This window comes from Candoia aspera, chromosome 2 (assembly GCF_035149785.1).
Source record: "Candoia aspera isolate rCanAsp1 chromosome 2, rCanAsp1.hap2, whole genome shotgun sequence".
Lineage (NCBI taxonomy): Eukaryota > Metazoa > Chordata > Lepidosauria > Squamata > Boidae > Candoia > Candoia aspera.
Window position 1 is genome coordinate 163,071,562 of NC_086154.1, and position 19,553 is coordinate 163,091,114.

The 19,553-nt window shown below is 49.4% G+C and overlaps 1 protein-coding gene across 1 annotated transcript in view; it reads left to right on the forward strand.

Annotated features, from left to right (window-relative positions):
• The window catches only part of C1R (complement C1r), a 228,544-nt gene that overhangs the window by 56,420 nt on the left and 152,571 nt on the right, over positions 1 to 19,553 (forward strand). The gene's annotated exons all lie outside the window — the stretch shown is intronic.

The window sequence follows — 19,553 nt, forward strand, 5'->3', positions numbered from 1 at the left end:
ACACCTCAGCCCGAAACAGGTCAGATGGGCCCAATTCTTCAGCCGCTTTAACTTTCAACTGAAGTTCATGCTGGGCAAAAAGAACTTCCTGGCTGACGCCCTCTCCCGACTGCCCCAAGACGAAGAGCCCGTCCCAGATATAATCGGGACGGTCCTATCCGCCTCCCAGCTGGGGATGGCTGTGACCACCCGGAGCGGCGCTCAGAAGCAGCCCAACCCCACGTCGCAACCGACGGCAGGGCAACCAGCGACCAGACGGCGCCACCCGTGACTGCCAGGAGGTATACGCGCGGACCTCACCGCCGCCCTCAAAACCGACCCCTGGCTACTAGCAAACCCCGACAAGGTGACGATGGCGCAGGACCTGGCATGGGGGGAAGGCAGAATATATGTCCCGGACTCGCAACGCCAAGTGATCTTGCGCAGATCACACGACATCAAGCAAGCGGGACACTTCGGGTTCCTAAAGACCCTGCATCTAACACGACGACAATTCTGGTGGCCCGCGCTGAGACGGGATGTGAAGGCCTATGTAGCGTCCTGCCCGACATGCGCCATGGCCAAACGGGCACCAGGTAAGCCCCCGGGACTTCTACAAACGGTGGCGGAGCCCTCCCGCCCTTGGGAGGAAATCTCCATGGATTTTATAGTAGACCTCCCACCCAGCCAGAAGAAAACGACCATTTGGGTGGTGAAGGACTACTTTTCGAAACAGGCCCACTTCATCCCCTGCTCATCGGTCCCGTCCACCCAGCAACTGGCCAAACTCTTCCTTATACACGTGTACAGGTTACACGGATGTCCCGCACGTGTGGTGACCGACAGGGGCACACAATTCACCTCGAAATTCTGGCGGGCCTTCCTAAAACTGACTGGGACCCAACAGGCCCTATCCACGGCCTGGCATCCCCAGACGGACGGAGCCACAGAAATTCTCAATGCCACCCTGGAACAATTCATACGCTCATACACCAACTACCACCAAGATGACTGGGTCGAACTGCTTCCGTTCGCAGAAGTCGCATACAATAACGCCGTCCACACGAGCACGGGGAAAACCCCGTTCGAAGTAGTCTCTGGGCGCGACTTCGTACCCATACCGGAGCTACCGCAACCCCCGGGACCCCAAGTGGACGCTAGCGACTGGGGACGGAAGATAGCAGAATCGTGGCCAATAATCACGGCAGCGCTGAAGGAAGCACAGGCGGCCTACAAAGAACAGGCCGACAAGCACCGGCGCCAGCAACCAACGTTCCAGGCAGGGGATATGGTCTACCCATCCACCAAATTCCTGAAATCACCTCAACCCTCGAAGAAACTGGGGCCTAAGTATATCGGGCCGCTTCGAGTGACACAGATAGTGAACCCGGTGGCAGTACACCTGGACCTGCCGCACAACCTAAGAAGACTCCACCCGGTATTTCACACCAGCCTCCTGAAACCTGCAACCACCTCTCGATGGCACCCAAGCACACCGCGGCCCTCCCCAGTGATGATCGACGGCCAACAACACTTTGAAGTAAGAGACATACTCGACTCTCGCCGTCAACGGGGAACACTACACTACCTGGTGAGGTGGAAACACTTCCCCCACCCAGAATGGGTGGTGGCGCAACACGTCAAGGCGCCAGACCTGACCCGGGCATTCCACAGGACGTACCCCGACAAGCCTAAGGGGCGCCAAGCCGAACCGGCCTCTTGAACGCCCTTCCCCCCTCGGGCCTCCTCCTCCACCCACCGCGCCCCCAGGGGAAAGGGCCCCCCCCAAGCCTGCGACTTGAGTAGACCTCCTCCCCCCCGGGACTCACCCTCCCCCCGCCCCGGGCCCATTAGGGAGGGACGATTGGTCACAAGTGCATCGCCAGGGGGCAAACGCCCAGGATGCACACATGACAAATCTGAACGCACAATACAAAAAGATAAGGTTCCTACCTGGAGCTGATAAGCACCCGACCAGCCACGCCTCTACCCACGATGAACTGAGCACAAACAAGCAGGGTGTGGTCGGGGCATGCGCACTCCCATGGTGTGGTCGAGGCATGCGCACTCGACACACACCCCAAGATGGACACGAGGTAGAGGGCAGAACAGGGGGAGGGGCAAAAACACTCCGGCGGGAAATTCAAAAAAAAAAAAAAATTTTGACAGCTCTCCCGGGGAAAACTGGAATGCCGGGGGGGGGCACTATTCGAACGGGGGGCTGTATGTCATGAGTGCCGTTGAGCTGAAGGCATCAGCACAACGGCACACATGACAATACCTAGGAAGCAGAGGAAGGGATTTAAGATAAGCAAAGCACGCACAACAACAGACACAGACCCCGAGAAGGGAATGACCCCGGCCGGATGACCCAGCCATCAAGACACAAAAGAGGAAGAAGGAAAGACAAAGACAGGGCGGATCACGAGGCTCACCTGAAGCTGTCAGCAAAGCGCAACGGAGATCGCCCAGCTGACAGCAATCACCGGCCGGAGAAAGAAACCGATTATGGGCGAAGCCCGGGGCACCAGCAGGGGCCCTGCGACCCTTCACCTACCGGCACAGAAGCATGCAGGACAAAGGGGGGGTGACGCAACCCAAAGTGGGGGGGGCGCTGACCGGTGCGGGCTATTTAAACCCCGCACCGATGCACTCCCTTCACTCTCAGCTTTTTTCTCGTTTAGCACTACGCTGTAATAAACCTGAACCTGCTCTTCCCTGAATCAGTGTCTGTGTTTCACCCAGCGGTAGGCAGCGCATGACAGTACCCTTGTACCAGGCAGTGAACTGGATGATGCGAGTACGAAGGAATGTATGTTTGAGCTAACTTGACTGGTCAAGGACATTACCCGGAGACTGCCAGCAACTGTTATAAACACCTGCAAGGGAATGGAATTGTACTGACTTTAGGGGGAGTGGTTTGGGATTGCTTGGAGGTTAATTGGGAGAAATCCTGCACTTTTGGTATTCTCAGCTTTGCCTGTGATCCTGCATACTATTCATCATTAAATTAGATTTCCATAGAGTGTGGAAATCGCACTGTGTGAGTCTGATTGTTGTTTTGGATAGGCCGTCATTACACAGGGGTTGAGATCTGTCCAGCTCATATTTGCCATTTTAGGCTGCTGCAACCATGGCCACTGCAACCACTGCTGGGCACTACCCTCCATGCCCTTTTGGGCATAAGCTGCAGGGCAGAAGGGATACTTCTGGAGGCTTGCCCCATAATACCTGACCAGCACTTTCCAAAGCACTTGTCAGATCTTACATGGGCTCCTTCTATAAACAAGTTTCATACTTTTTCGAAAGCAGCTGCATGCATTACATATTTTCCACTGTTTCTGCCGGCATGAGGTTTCACTTGGCCCCCTTTGTTACTGTTTTTACTTCTTTTATCTATGTTATCAAATTTATACCCCACATTTCATTCAGAAGTTTAAGGTGTTATACGTTGCACTCCTGCCTCTTATTTTCCCCACGACAATCCTGCGCAGTAGGTTGGGCTGGGAGAGTGACTCACCCGCAGACTATCCAGCGGTTGTGCTCTTCAATCAGTGCTTTGCAGCTGCAGTTCCCAGTGCTCTTTATGCCATGCACCATGGTTGTGTCACATTTGTTAGGGGGGAGGTGTGCTATTTTGCTTACACCATCCCTGTTTGGCAGCCCCATGTGCCACAGTGATGACTGTTGTTATTATATGCAGGCCAGTCACAATTGCATGAATTCAGAAGTCAGTTCTAGCAGATGTGTTCTCCACGGCAGTCAGCAGTGTCGAGGAATTTAGCTCCGGTCTTGAGAAGGAAGCGGGAGAGGTGCAACGGTTGCTTAGCTCTGGGAAAGTAAAAAAAGCATGAAAAAGAGACTCAGAACAGTCCTGTCTTGACCACGTTGTCCTCAAAAAGGGGGCAGTGAAGGTTTTGGACAAGCTTTCAAGGTTCCATTAATATATTTGCCAACACTAATGTAGCATTCCTGGAATCTCTGCAGTGTCTGTTTCTTGGCTTGGCTTACCTGAAAGGGCTGACAAACAGCTGCTTGCAGGTGCTGCCACCCACAAGGTCAGAAGCGAAGCCTTGGTCACTTGCTGGCAGCACCATCATTCCCTTACAGCATGAAATGAAGACAGGGCTCATCACTTACCATCTGCTTTTTCCTTCTTTGCCCAGCACAACCCATTTGTCAGATGGGTTTTTTCTAAACCCGAGTTTTGTGCTCTTTTGGACGAGCCCTAGAGCCTGTCAGCACCTTTCTGCTTCACTCTGTTCCCCTCCTTAGGGCCTGTCACTTGTTTGGGGCCACCTGGTAAAGCTGTCACTCTAAGCACCACCCACACTCATTCACACTGCCTCACCAGAGATGGGAAGAGTGATAGGTGCTTTTTTTCCTGCCAGCAGGTAACACTTGGATTTGCCAGCCTTGCTACTGTGGCAGAAATAGGGACTGGCAATGGGAACAGTAGAGTTGATGCCAGCATACGTTTCTGGAGGGTCAAGGACTGGCCATGTGGAACTCCCGGCCTCTTCCTCATTCACCGGCTCTGCCTGGACTTTCCTCTTCACCTGGTAACAAGGGTGGAAAAGCACATGCAAGCAGTGAGCCATTGTAACTGACACAGATGCTTTACCTTTGAGCCATTTTAAACCAGACAAATAATGCTGCCACACACAAGTCATCAGGTTCCAAAGATTGTGGAGCCCACTATAAGCCCACAGATAAATAAGAGAACAATCTATATCACACTAGTGATAACAAGCAGAGATAAAAACACTGACTAAAGCATCCTGAATTTTAAAAAGCATTGTTTTTCCATCCAGTCTTCCTGAGGAGGTTCAGCCCTTTGTACTGGGACTGGTTATTCTATACTTCATTCTGACTCAGTCGTCGGCTCTGCTTTTAGCAGGCCATCTTCAATGTGCCATTTCTTCCCCAGAAGTCCATTCCCACCATGTTCCTCATGGAAGAAAATCCTTTAAGAAAGGGAAGATTGAAATAATAACATATTTTGTTTGTAGGGAAAGGCATAACTGAGGCACAGTGGGAGGAATAAGGGATGTGGGTAAGATTTTGTCTCTCTTTATCACTATTGTTCTTCTCCCCCCCCCCCCCATCCCCTTTTGGCTTTTTTTAAGGATTTTTTTTTAAATGATGCTTTGTGCTCTAAACGTCTTTTAGGATAATTGCCTTCTCTCTCACACCGGTGTGGTTCAAGCCTCTGCTATTCTCATCATGCTGAATCTGGGGAGAATAGTGCAAGGGGGGTGGGGTTTGGTGCCTAACTTTTTTGCTTTCACCACAGAAAGTCAGTTTTTTCTTTGGAAACTTACCCCTCTCATGCAATCATTGCAATATCAGGATGTTTCACAACACTCCTCTTGGCCTTCAGGGCAGGCTTCCATTCATGTTTTCTATAAAGGGGAGGTTGCTCTGCCTCTCAAGATTTTTCCTTGAGACCCCACTATATAATTTCTGCCATACAGGCAGTTCAACTATCTCCAGGTAGGGATTTATTCAACTATCTCACTATTTCACAAAGCTTTCCGTGTGTGTGTGTGTGTGTATGTGAAAAGAATAGTCCAGGCTAGGGCAAGAGAAGAAAATAGTACTCATTTCTGATTTATCCATGCCTCTTCAAAGTCTTAATATGTCATATCTGTTTCATGCAGAGAATATTGCCCACGTGTGTCTTTTGCTGATCAGGATTCCAGCTTGGAAGGGACCTTTGGGTGGGTACAAAGGACATATATCCACTTACCAGATTGGAGGTGGGAAGGACCGACTTTGATTGGTTGCTGTGTTTAGCATGCTAGGGATAACAGCACAGAAGCACAGAAGTAGACTCCCTCCTGACACCCATACTATGAATAAAGCAAGTTAATCAGGGAAGGATTAATCCTCCCCAGTGGAACTCTGTTCATGTCCTTGGAAGATTAACAAAAGAGTGGGGAGAAGGCAAGTTACAGACATGAGCAGAGAATACCAGGCAGACATCTGCATCCTTGTTATGAAACTGACCAGAGGGGGGGTTGTGAAATTTACTAGACTAGGATCTCTGATGTGAATTTGACTACAGAAAGGGCATCAAGGGAAATTAAAGGAATTTACAAGCCAGTTTAAAGCCATGTTTATTCATAAATCATTTTACTGCAGCCCTCTAAGCCCTGTGCCATAACACCTTTTCAAAGTTTATTTGCAACTTTAAATTTTGTTTTTTAAAAATAAATTTGGAATAATGAAATTAAGGAATTACAGATTTTTGAGAGGCATTTTTATGCGTTTGTGCTTCAATCATAGGACTTGCCCATCTATTTTCCTTTCTTTCCTTTGTTAGTTTATGATTCAGAGTTGCTTTAAATTGGAGCAGTCAATAAATAGTGTTAAGTAGATAAGTAAAGTATGCTGAAAGTTGTCTCATGCCAGACATTCACACTAAAGTTGATAGCAGTTTTAAAACCTGGGGAAAGGCTGATTCCAGAAAGTGAAGAACAGAACATTGGCTGCTTCAAACTGTTGTGTTTTTTTTGTACCTTCAAGTCAGTCCTGATTCTTGGCAACTGCTTGGAAAAGTCCCTGCAGTATTCTTGGCAACATTTTTGGGAGTGGTTTGCCCTTGCCTGCTTCCTAGGGCTGAGAGAAAGTGACTGGCTCAAAGTCACCCAGTTGGCTTTGTGCCAAAGGCAGGACCAGAACTCATGGTCTTCCGGTTTCTAGCCTGGTGCCTTAACTACTACACCAAATTTGCTCTCCACTCTTCAAACTAGTAGTAAAGATAAGCTTTACACTGGCGGCTTAGTTTTATCCTGCTCGTTACATGGATAAAATATAGTAAAACATTACAGACATAAAAGAAGTAGATTCCCTGAAATCTGGATGGTCACCTGCAATTCTTTTAGTATTTTACAGTGATAAAATGATATATTGGAATGCTTTACTATCTAAAATTTGGAGGATCAACTGTACTGGGCACTTTCTGTCCTATAGCCATGTTCCTGGTTGCACCGAACCATGCCACAAACATAGCCTGGCAACATATTTTTTCTGTTATGACCCCATAACATTTCCTCCATCTCAAGACTAGCCCATGAGTGTGGTAGACTTAAGTTGTCCTTAAGTTGTTAAAATAATATTTTCCCTGTTTTTCTGATGCCGTCCAAGGACAGTTTCAGAAAGATACATCATGTTAGGCTTTATCATTCCTTAACATGGTGAAAAGTGTGGTGACTAAATTATTCAGAACAGAGGCAAGAGAGGCACGAAAGGAATCAGCCAATATCACACCAATATACTTTTCTGACAACTCAAGGATGGGTGACTAGCCCTACAACTTGGTCCTATGGGTGCTTCTAAATAAGGATTTCATTGTATAATCCTGACTTATGTTCAGAATTTTGTTGTCCTCCATATTAACAGCTCTATCTTTTCACCACTTTTTCTAACATTATGTCAATGTTATTCTGTGGCTAAGTTATTGTTATTCTGTGGCCAAGTGCTATCTGTCCATCCTTGAAAATGACCTCTATTGGCATGAAATTTGCTGCCCACATTTTCCATCCCTGCCTTCCCTCTACTTTGTCTGTCTCGACTGTTCTCATACCTTTCCATATGCTGAAACAGAAACCATAAGAAGTACTTAGGTTGCTCCTAAACATTATGTATCATTTCCACATAGTATCATGAGCCTTGTTTACTTTAAATGCAGTTTTATAAAATTTGTTACGAATTCTAATAGATGAAGGCCCAGAGTCTTTCCCCACCTCCATCCAGTCATGACACAAACATGCCCTGACAATCTTCCTTTTTGCCATGTCCTCAACACATTGCCTTCTTCTCATACTCAGCCAATATCTGAGGCATCCTTACACTGTCCTTAGCTGTTCTAGTGTTAAATTTGTCTTTTATGAGGGCAGTTTTAGGTATATTTTGTATCCTGTGGACAGTACACTGCATGTACCGCCTAGTGGTATAACTGCTGACATGTGCTGAGAGGCTATGTGGTGTGGCAGGCGGGAGATTCCTGCAGCCCTGTTGTCAGGGTCAGTCTCGCTTCGCAATAAGACACAGACTCACTTAATGGGTATTAAGGATTTCTGGTTTATTGGAATGGTGGCTGACAGAATGAAAAACGGGAACGGGGTGTGTGGTGTGGAGGTGCCCATTTTATACCCTTTTAGGGCCCCGGGCTCCTCCACCCTCTATTGTCCCAATCCCTCTTGATGGGATCCTTGATGGCTGCATGGGCATTTTCCCGGTGTCTCCTCTTGTCCTCTCGATTCTGGTGTGTCCTCCAGGGCACCAGGTGCGGCTTATCTCTGCTCATCCGATGTCCTTCTTTTCAGCTGTATATGGGTCCATGGGTGTGGGTGCTTTGGGTGCTTGTTTTAATCCCTGGTTTAATTATCTTCTTCCTCTATTCCTTGATGATCATGATCTACGTTGTGAGGCTCTTTGTGCCTTGCAACGAGGTCATGACATGCTGCTCCCCAAAGATGTCTTTATGGTGCTGGTTTCTCTGGGTATGCCTCGTGGAACTGTCTAGCTAGTTGTCTTGCCATGACATGTTCTGCCTGGACCCACTCTGGGTGTGGGAAATGTTTCCATTTAACGAGGTATTGCAGCTTACCTCTTTGCTTTCTTGAGTCCAGTATCTCTTGTACTTCAAAATGTTGTTGGTTGTCTATCATTACGGGTGGGGGCGGGGGTTCTTCCGTATGCCATTTGGATGTGCTTGTTGGTTTCAGTAGTGCACAGTGGAATACTGGGTGGACCCGTCTCAAGTTGTGAGGCAGTTCCAGTTTGAAAGTAACTGGGTTGATTACCTGTGTGATTTTGAAGGGTCCGATGAATTTCGGTGCCAGTTTCTTCGAGGGTTGTGAGGTTTTTATGAACTTAGTGGAGAGGTAGACCCTATCTCCCACTTTGTAGTTCGGTGCCTCTGCCCTGTGGTTGTCCGCATATTTTTTGTATGTGGTTTGTGCGTCTGCTAGGGCCGTTTGGATGATTGGCCAGGTTGTTGCCAGCTGTGCCGCCCAGTCGTCTGGTGAGCAGGGCGGGGTCTCTGGTTGCGGCAGTTCTGGAATCGGTACAAAGTCCCTTCCGTAGACCACCTTAAATGGGGTGTGGCCAGTGCTCTGATGTACCGCATTATTATAGGCTACCTCTGCAAAAGGTAGTAGGTCTACCCAGTTGTCCTGTTGGTAATTTATGAATGCCCTCAGGAACTGTTCAAGTGTTGAGTTTAGGATCTCTGTAGATCCGTCCGTGTGTGGATGCCACGCAGTGGACAGTGCTTGCTTAGTCCTGATTAGTTTTAAAAATTCCCGCCAAAACTTTGACGTGAACTGTGTGCCTCTGTCGGTCACCAACCTGCAGGGGGCGCCGTGTATCCTGTATATGTGTGTCAGGAACAGGCGTGCCAGTTGTTGTGCGGAAGGGATGGTTGCGCACGGGATGAAGTGTGCCTGCTTTGAGAAATAGTCTTTTACCACCCATATCACTGTTTTCCTTTGGCTGGGTGGGAGGTCCACAATAAAATCCATGGAAATTTCTTCCCATGGGCGGGAGGGGCTGGCTACTGGCTGTAGCAGCCCTTGGGGTTTCCCCCCTTTCCGTTTGGTGGTGGCACATGTGGGGCAGTTGGCCACGTAGTCTTTCACGTCTTTCTCAGGTTTGGCCACCAAAATTGCCTCCTCGTTAGGTGAAGGGTTTTTACGAACCCAAAATGTCCCGCAGTCTTGTCATTGTGCGATCTGTGTAAGATTTCCCCCCGCAGTGATTCTGGCATGTACAGGGCTTTCTCTTTCCAGGTGATGCTGTCCTTGATAGATACATGGTGTCGGTTGTTTTGCAACCATGTATCTGTTTGTAGTGCTTGTGTGAGTCTTTGTTGCCAGTTCGGTGAAATTGAACGCCGGCTCCGATCGTTCCCTGTCATTCGTGCTGGCGTGCGCTGATTCCTTGTTTGGCTGCGTGTGACAGCTGGGCAGCCCAGCTGTTTCTCGGTCCATACTGTCCCCATGATGTCGGAGGCTTGCGTGTCGTCCTGTGGCCGTCGGGAGAGGGCATCCACCAGGAAGTTCTTCTTGCCCGGTATGAACTTCACCGTAAAATTGAACCGGCTGAAGAACTGAGCCCAACGCACCTGCTTCGGGCTGAGCCGTTTTGGCGTGCTGAGTGCCTCCAGGTTCTTGTGGTCCGTCCAAACCTCGAAGGGGCAGGTGGCCCCTTCCAGCAGGTGCCTCATTTCCAGAGCTGTCTTTACTGCGAACGCCTCCTTTTCCCATACATGCCATCTCCGCTCTGTTTCAGAGAATTTGCGGGAAAGGTAGGCGCAGGGTTTTAGGTGGTTGCCAGAGTCCCTTTGGAGCAGGATGGCTCCGATGGAAAAGTCAGAGGCATCTGCCTGCACCACAAAAGGCTTGGTGGGGTCGGGGTGTTGTAGCACTGGCTCAGCTGTAAAGAGGTTTTTTAGTCTCTCGAATGCCGTTTGACAATCAGCTGTCCAGTTTAGTAGCGCCCCCGGGTTTCTTGATTTGCGTGTGTCCCCCAAGCCCTTAGTCTTAAATAGGTTAGTTAGGGGTAAAATAATCTCTGCCAGCCTTGGGGTGAACCCCCTGTAGAAATCGGTGAATCCAAGGAGGCTTTGGAGTTGTCTCCTCGTGCGTGGGCGCTCCCACGCCAGTATGGCTTGGACCTTGCTTGGGTCCATTTCTATTCCTTTAGCTGAAATCCTATACCCTAGATAGTCAATTTGTTTCTTGTGAAACTCGCACTTGGAGAGCTTGGCAAAGAGCTCTGCCTTGCGGAGTTTCCTGAGCACTTCTTTTACCAAGCATTCGTGCTCACGTTCCGTTTCCGTGTACATCGTCGAGGTAAACCAAAACCCCCTTAAAAAGGTGGTCACGCAGGACCTCATTAATTAACTGCATGAATACCCCCGGTGCTCCTGCCAGTCCGAATGGGAGCACCTTATATTGAAACGCCCCCAATGGGCAGTTGAAAGCAGTTTTCCACTCATCCCCCTCCCGTATCCATATACGGTAATAGGCTTCCCTTATGTCCAGTTTAGAGAATACCTTACCCTTTGCCAGGTGGGACAAGATGTCCTTTATTAAGGGTAGGGGGTATTTATTTGAAATGTTTGCTGCGTTTAATCCACGGTAATCTGTAAAGAGCCGCAGTGACCCGTCCTTTTTCTCACGAAAGAGGACTGGCGCTCCCACTGGAGAGTTTGCAGGCTCGATAAAACCTCTTGCCAAGTTTTTGTCCACAAAGTCCCTTAATGCTGCCAGCTCCCGCTGGGTCGTGGCATATATTTTGGGTTTGGGTAGGGGTACCCCCGGGACCAGTTCAATGGTACAGTCCATTTTCCTGTGGGGGGGGAGTTTGCCCGCCTCTTTCTCGCCGAAGACATTGGCGAAGTCCGCGTATTTGGTTGGCAGTCCCTCTGGCAGTGCCGTCTCTCTGTGCTCTGCAGTCGTCGTCGTCCCCCCATGGCCGCTCGGGGGACCCTGTTCCCTGAAGGTGCTTGATAACGCCCGTCAGCAAACTTAATCTCTCTGGTTTTCCAGTTGATGACTGGGTTTTGCTGCACGAGCCATGGGATCCCTAGTATGAGTAGGGGTTGCCCCACTGGTGCCACGATGAAAGCCAATTTTTCCTCGTGGCTGCCGAGCCTTAGCACGGTTTCTCCGGTGTATTGGGTGACCGGGCCCCCTCCCGCTGCAGATCCGTCGAGCTGTGTGACCACCAAATGGTGCTGAAGTAGATAGCAGCGGAGGTTAAGTGCGGCTGCCAGGTCTGGGTGCATTAGGCTTTTGGAACAGCCAGAGTCAATTAGTGCCCAGACCTTTTCAGTCTTATCCCCATGGGTGAGGGTGACACGGACATAGAGGGTGGGGCATTCCTCACTCACCCCTTTGTCGTTGCACCTATCACTGTTCTCCACCTGTCCTTCGGCGCCCCTTAGGCCAGGTGGTTGTTGTTTCCCGTCGGCTCGTCGGGATTGCTTCCCTCCTCCTCTGAGCTGTAGGGGAAGTGTCTGGCTCGGTAGTCCCCCTTCGCTGCTGGTCGCTTTCTTGGCGCTGGGGTTGGTGCGGTTGGTGCCCTCCTCGTGCTCTCTCTGGGTGTCGATTTGGGGCATGCTGCTGCCTTATAGTCTTCCTTGCCGCACGTGAAGCACTGCCCTTTGGCAAAGCGCCGGTCCCGTTCCTCCTTCCATGGTTGGGGTCTCGCCTTCCCCTGCCTTGCAGCTGTACGTGGGGGTCTCGCTGCCTCCATCTGCTGCGCTTCCTTCTTGGCGTGGAGGAACGTGTTGTGGGCGTCCTCTGCTTCCCCCGCCAACCGGATCCATTCCGTCAGGGAGTTGGGATTGTTGCGGCAGAGTGCCCACCGGAGAACGTTTAAGTTAAGTCCTTGTTTGAATTTCTCAATCAGAGTCGATTGAGACCAGGTGTCCACTTTTCCGGCTAGGGCTTGAAACTCCATGGCATACTCTGCCACGGAGCGCTGGCTTTGTCTGAGTGTTTTCAGCGCCCTTTTAGCTCTTTCTTGCTCCAGGGGGTCCCTGAAGTGCAGCTCCAGCGCCTGCAGGAATTCTGTGCTGTCCTGCAGCGCCCGGGCGCCTGATTGGCACAGCTGGACGTACCAATCGGCGGCCCGACCTTTTAGCTTTATGGCCAGGGCATTCACTTTGCCCCTTTCAGTTCTGAAGCAGGGACCCCATTCCTCGAGGTAGTATCTCGCGTTCGTTAGGAAAAAGGAGAGTTTAGAGGGGTCCCCGTCAAACTTTATGCCAAAGTCCTTGGCAGCCGTTCTGGTTTGGCTCCCAGTCCCCTCTGGGCCGTGCAGCGTGCTCCACGGGGGCTGATGCGGGTCGGATTGTCTCCAGTCCTCTTGCGGTATCCGTGTCTCTCTCTGGGTCTCCTCGCAAGTCAGTCAACCCAGCGCCCGGGTGGGGGGGTGGGATGTTCTCCATCAGGTGGGCTCCTGGAGCCAGGCTCCACTGTCGCCGTCGCCGTACGCCGGGTCATCCCTCCGCCTCTCGTCCGGGTGCGCCTCCAGTCGTCGGGTGGGCTCCTGGGATCGGGCTCTGCCGCCGCCGCCGCCGAGGTCGTCCCGCCGTCTCTCGTCCGGGTGCACCTCTGATCGGCGGGTGGGCTCCTGGGATCGGGCTCCGCCATAGTCACCACCGTCTGCTGGGTATCCGCTCCGTCTCTCGTCCGGGTGCGCCTCCGATCGGCGGGTGGGCTCCTGGGATCGGGCTCCGCCATAGTCGCCACCGTCCGCTGGGTATCCACTCCGTCTCTCGTCCAGGTGCGCCTCCGGTCGGGTGGGCTCCTTGTGCCGGGCTCCACCGTCACCGCTGCCGCGCTCGCCCCGCCGTCTCTCATTCGGGTGTGCCTCCGCACTGCTGCTGCTGCGGGGTCCCTGTGCTGCCGTCAGCTGTTGTAGCATCAGCCGTATCACCTGCACCCCCTCCTCCAGCGCGTCAAGCCTCGCCATCTGCGGACTCCCGCTGGTGCGCTCGCCATTCTGCTTGCCCTCGCCGTTGGCCGTCGTGGAGGACGGACCTTCCCTTGGTCCCTCGGGGGTGCCAGGCGCTCCCTCGGCTCCGTGCGCCCTGGGTGGCGGTTCGTCTCACGCTTCCTCTGGGGTTCCCTGCGAGCCTGGAGAGGGTCCCCTCATCTCGCCCCCGGTGGCCCGCGGGCTCCGGGGCGCCGGGGTGGTTCCCCCCCCTCCGCTTCCCCCGAGCTGGATCCCATACTTACCGGGGTGTTACACCGCCTGGACCTCAGCCACACCCCGCCCGAGGGGAGCGGGGCTTCGTCGCCAGGTGCCGAGGGGTTGCGCTGCCTCGCTCCGTGAGTTTCCATACCTAGCTGGGTCCCTCACAAGCTTGTTGGATAGGTGCTAGGTAAAAAAATTTTGGGGGTTCCCGTTTTTATGTCAGGGTCAGTCTCACTTCGCAATAAGACACAGACTCACTTAATGGGTATTAAGGATTTCTGGTTTATTGGAATGGTGGCTGACAGAACGAAAAACGGGAATGGGGGGTGTGGTGTGGAGGTGCCCATTTTATACCCTCTTTTAGGGCCCCGGGCTCCTCCACCCTCTATTGTCCCAATCCCTCTTGATGGGATCCTTGATGGCTGCATGGGCGTTTTCGCGGTGTCTCCTCTTGTCCTCTCGATTCTGGTGTGTCCTCCAGGGCACAGGCGCGGCTTATCTCTGCTCATCCGATGTCCTTCTTTTCAGCTGTATATGGGTCCATGGGTGTGGGTGCTTTGGGTGCTTGTTTTAATCCCTGGTTTAATTATCTTCTTCCTCTATTCCTTGATGATCATGATCTACGTTGTGAGGCTCTTTGTGCCTTGCAACGAGGTCATGACACCTGTGCAACCAGCCTGCATACCTGTCACTTAACAGAAATAGGTGCTGAGAAGGTGTGGTTGTGCAGCGTGGTGCATGTCTCCTGTCTGCCACAGAGCATATCCACAGAATACATCAGCTGTTAACTCAGGCTTTTTAAATAAGTTTAGTGCTCGTCTGAAAAGCAGTAACCCAGTGTTTAAAGATAGCCTGATTAACATCTGACAGGTTGCATAGTGCTGCAGGAGCCTCCATTTTGCTGCACCACATTTCCCAGCCCCTGTCCCCTGTTAGTCCCTCTTTCAGAGCCAGGTTTCAGCACTGGGAGACACAGGGGAAAAGGTCAGTTTGAAAGGATTGGACTCTCCCACTCCCACACCAGAATAGCTCTGTAAAGTAGTGCATAGGGACTAGAGGGAAGATGCCTGAGTGGACAATAAGTGCTACATTAATCCTACTTCCTACACTTGACTGCACTCACTTATCACAACAGGTTAGAGAAATATGTCAGATGGTATGGGTGCTAAAACTGCCATGACTGGGGTAGTTCAAACACCACTTCAGGCCTGAAAATCACTGTGTCATGTTGGGCTACCAGTGCTCTCTTTCTCAGTAACCTTGTGTCCAATCAGCAGTGGCACTGCTGTCAATCACTTAAAATGTCCCCTCCAAGGAGCACCCAACAGGGAGTTTGGGCAAGAGAAAAGAAGCCATAACCATGGCCATGCCTACACGTTAAATGCAGCAGAGTTGGTCTGTGGGCAATGTCAGTGTACAGTCCAGGGCCGCAACTGGGGGAGACAAGCAGGGCATGTGCCCCGGACGCTGAGTTGAGGGGGCACCAAAATGAGTGCTGGGGGGGTGCCAAAATGAGTGCTGGGGGGGTGCCAAAATGGGCACGGAATCCATGTTTGCCCCGGGTGACACAGACCCTAGTTGCAGGCCTGGTACATGCTGTTTTGCTTGATTCACCTCTCAAAGCAGAGCAAGAGTGCAGGGGCTCTGCACTTCTTGGGTTTGGTGACTCTTGCAGGGAGCTCAGTGGAAATCTAGGAGACAGCAGCCTGATCTGGTGCTCCATATTAGAGCTTTGGAGGGAGGGAATCGGCACCCCAAGTTTTCCACCCATCTAACAGGGCCTGTACTGCTATTCTTTCAAACAATGGAGTCTCTCCTTCTGCTTCCATGGATCTTCTGAAGGATACCCAAGCATAACAGGGTGGTAGTGAGGTTGGGCTGTAGCTTCCTACTGCTCTTCCTCTAGGAGAAGTCAGACAAACACCTCTCTTCTGCAATGGAGGGGGATCCCAAATGTTTTTCTTACCTCGAGGCTTTTGAAGCCACAGGACAAACAGCCTGTGCTGCTGCTTCCAGACTGAACTGAATGAGAGGGAGAGAAAGAAGTTGGCTGCACAGGGTGCACTAAGTTATAATGTGAAACATTTGGTTTAGGTACTATGTTAACTGTTTAACACAATAAATGTGTTCTTCAGTAAACTATAGTTTAAAAAACCCTCATGACTTGTGATATGGGTCAATATCTTCCATTTTCCCCACAAAGGAAGGCAAGAGAGCATGATTCCTCTCCCTACCAATCAGGTTTTCAGAATGTAATGGATGTGCACCATTTTTCTCTTCAGTTGTTGTTTTCAGATTATTTTTTATTGTTGTAATTCATCCAAAGTTATTAAAGAGTTGGGTTGTTATATAAATCAGAAGGATGAATGGATGCATGGATGGACAGACAGATGTAACAGAAGGGCTCTGATGCTACTTTTTGCAAAAATCCAATTTAGAAAGGAGACTGCACCTTTCCTTTACTTGTGGAAAGAAAGAAGAGACAGTTTCCAATGAGTAGGACTTTGGGGAAAATATTTGGTCTAAGCCAGATGTGGGACAGGCCCTAGGTATTAGCTCGCCCCCACCCCCCACCAAAAGTGCAGGTTTAGAGAAATGTGGCATTCTTCTGAGGTCTCCAGTATATATCCACTTGCATCTGTTGTCCCACGGAGCCAGTTATCTTTTCAGTGGACAAATACCTCTGACCGACAGGCTTGCCAAGCTTTGAGCATTTCTTCTGAACCTTGGAAAAAATCTCCCTGAGCCATATAATTTCAGAACAGGGCTAGGACTAGACAAGAGCGCTATGGAACATACCATGGAACACAATGGCCATGTCTATACAATACACTTAGGTAAAGGTAAAGGTTTCCCTTGACGTAAAGTCCAGTCGTGTCTGACTCTAGGGGGCGGTGCTCATCTCCGTTTCTAAGCCTTAGAGCCGGCGTTGTCCGTAGACACTTCCGGGTCATGTGGCCAGCATGACGACACGGAACGCCGTTACCTTCCCGCCGAAGCGGTACCTATTGATCTACTCACATTTGCATGTTTTCGAACTGCTAGGTGAGCAGGAGCTGGGACTAGCAACGGGAGCTCACCCCGCCGCGCGGTTTCGAACCGCCGACCTTCCGATCGGCAGCTCAGCGGTTTAACCCACAGCGCCACCGCGTCCCATACACTTACAATACACTTACGCGGGTCAAATTTGGGGACCAACTGCTGTATGAATTCAATAGCCCAGGGAGTACTGGGGAGGAGTAGAACAGTTTTAATGCAAATATGCTGGGACAACTGTGATTTCAAACTATACTTCCCAAAGTCATGTGGACCCCAAAACTAAGTCAACCCTAGGGCAATGTCCAAGCCCACCCAGCCCATCCTTTTAGGAAGAGATGGAGGTGTACATCCAAAATTCAAGACATTCATTTACAAAGCTTACTGCCAAGAAGTAACACTGATTGTCTGTTGTGCTTAAACCTAGCCAACGTGGAAGAGACTACTGATATAATTAACCTTTGCCCATATTCTTCAGCACAAGAGCTCATCGTATACCAGCAGGCAAGATTGGAGGAGGTAGATGATATAGTCCTTTGACCTGATTACTTTGATTGTGTGGTGCCAGATCCAAAAGAAGAGAGCTATGACTCGATTAATGGCTAAATTAAACATAACATGTGAACATAGCACTGCAGTGGTGAAATCATGTGCATAAAATCAGGTCAGAGTGTTTTCACCCCACAGGATGTTTTTCAGACTGAGAATCTCAGCGACAGTATATTTGTATTGGCCCTCTCCCCCACTTTTCTTACACCCCACATCAGTGTCCTTTTTCCTCCATTCTTTTTTGCCTAATAATTGGGAGTCTATCAGGAAATAACTGAAATAACATTTGCCATTATGTTTTGCCAGATTAGTCTTGCTGCCCTAAATGAAAAAAAAATGATTCAACAGGTCAATTCAAATACTGAATGGGACCCTTTCTACAGGGGTGGGTGGGTAGGAAAGGCAACTGCTCTCATTCCCTGCCCCCCATCTTTAAAAAGGCCTAACAGCTCCACTCCAGTTATTGTCTTCTGCCTGGAGCTCCTACGGAGGTGTTGTAATCTGGGGCAAACTTCTATTATATCCTATTATTTGTGGCAACGCCTTTTGGTTATTTTTCCTCTTCACTAAATGTTTTAGCTGTGCCAGTTCTGGCATCTTATGTTTTTATAAATTGTGTAAAGTTGTAGTATTCTGTGTACGTCTGCTCCTTCTGGGCACCACCCACCTACCAACTAGGTCTCTGATCTATTTTGGCCACTGTGCTATGAGGACTGCCTCAGGGCAGATATAGCAGCATCAGTAATATTGAACCGTAGTGTGTCTAAGCTTGGCACCAGCATATCTTTATGACTGTGGCAAATCTCATCTTCTGTTTCTCAACTGGTATCTTCAAGGTATAGGATTCAACCCTTAGGCAACTTTTTTTTTTTTTGTCCTTGCCTTTATTATTTTTATAAATAATTCAAGGCAGCGAACATACTTCATACTCCTTCCTCCTCCTATTTTCCCCAGGGCAACCACCCTGTGAAGTGGGTTGGGCTGAGAAAGAGTGACTGGCCCAAGGTCACCCAGCTGGCTTTCATGCCTAAGGCGGGACTACAACTCTCTGTCTCCTGGTTTCTAGCCCAGAACCTTAAGCACTAGACCAAATTGGCTTTTATGCAAATAGTTTTGTTCAGGTTTTGTGAAATTGTCTGCTTCTTTGTGTTTGTATACTCTAAGGGCAATTTCATTGTCTGAGATTTGTGATTTCTGATGAGTAGTCAAAAAGCGGGACATAAATATTTTATATTTATTCTAATTTTTTCTGAGTAAAATATTTATTTACCAGGGCATATTTTATTTATTTATTACTAACATCTCTATGCTGTTTTGCTCCCAACAGTGCAGAGTGGCATATACACAAAACCCAGAGGTAATCCAATTTAAATTTAATTTCCAATCCAGTGGCATATATATTAAGTAAAATATTTCATAAAATATAAATGTAATAAAATCATTCAAAAACTAATTTAGAATAACATAATAATGTTGAATAATTGCTCTAATCTTTGATGTGTTTTAGAGAATACTAAAATATTATTTTTAATAACAATAACAAATAATGTTTAAATTTGAATTCAACTCTATAAAAACATCCAAGACTTTTTTAGAATGCCTATTTGGCTAAGAATTTTTCTTTTAATTTCCTATTTGGCTAAGAAAATTATTAAATAATCCAAAAAAAAGTTTCCCCTTTGCTTTTAAAGTAGAAGAATATGCGGGAAAATTTCTTTCCTCAGTTTTGCCTCCTTAAAGTAATTACAATAAAAGATAGGAAAAAAAACCCGGGAAGAGCATATATGCCTATTCAATTTTTCAGGTTGTGCATTCATTCTAAGCAAATACTGTACACAGTTAAGCACTCATTTTCAAGGAATAAGTTTGCATACGTACATAATACTGTAAAGAACAATAAAGGGGAGAAAAAGATGTTCGCGTTGCAAGCCGGGCAAAGTCGCGCGGCTTCCCTACCTGAATATTCATGAACGGGCGGGGTCTATTTCACTACTGACAGGCCTAGAACCACGAGAGGAACCCTCGGATCTCCTGCGGGGGAACACGCCCACTCCCTCTAGTCTGCCTCCTTGTGTCCGAGAGTAACCTCGGCAACACCTCCTCCTCCTGACCCCCTCCCTTTCTGGCTCTCTCCTGTCTTAGGACAGCCAATGAAAGCTGAGAACCGCCTCACGCTCTGGACGCCACCCTTCCTTCCCAATAGAAATGGCTTCCCTCAACTCTCAACAAGCTAGATGTCCCTTCACGTGTGTGCGTAAGGAGGGGGG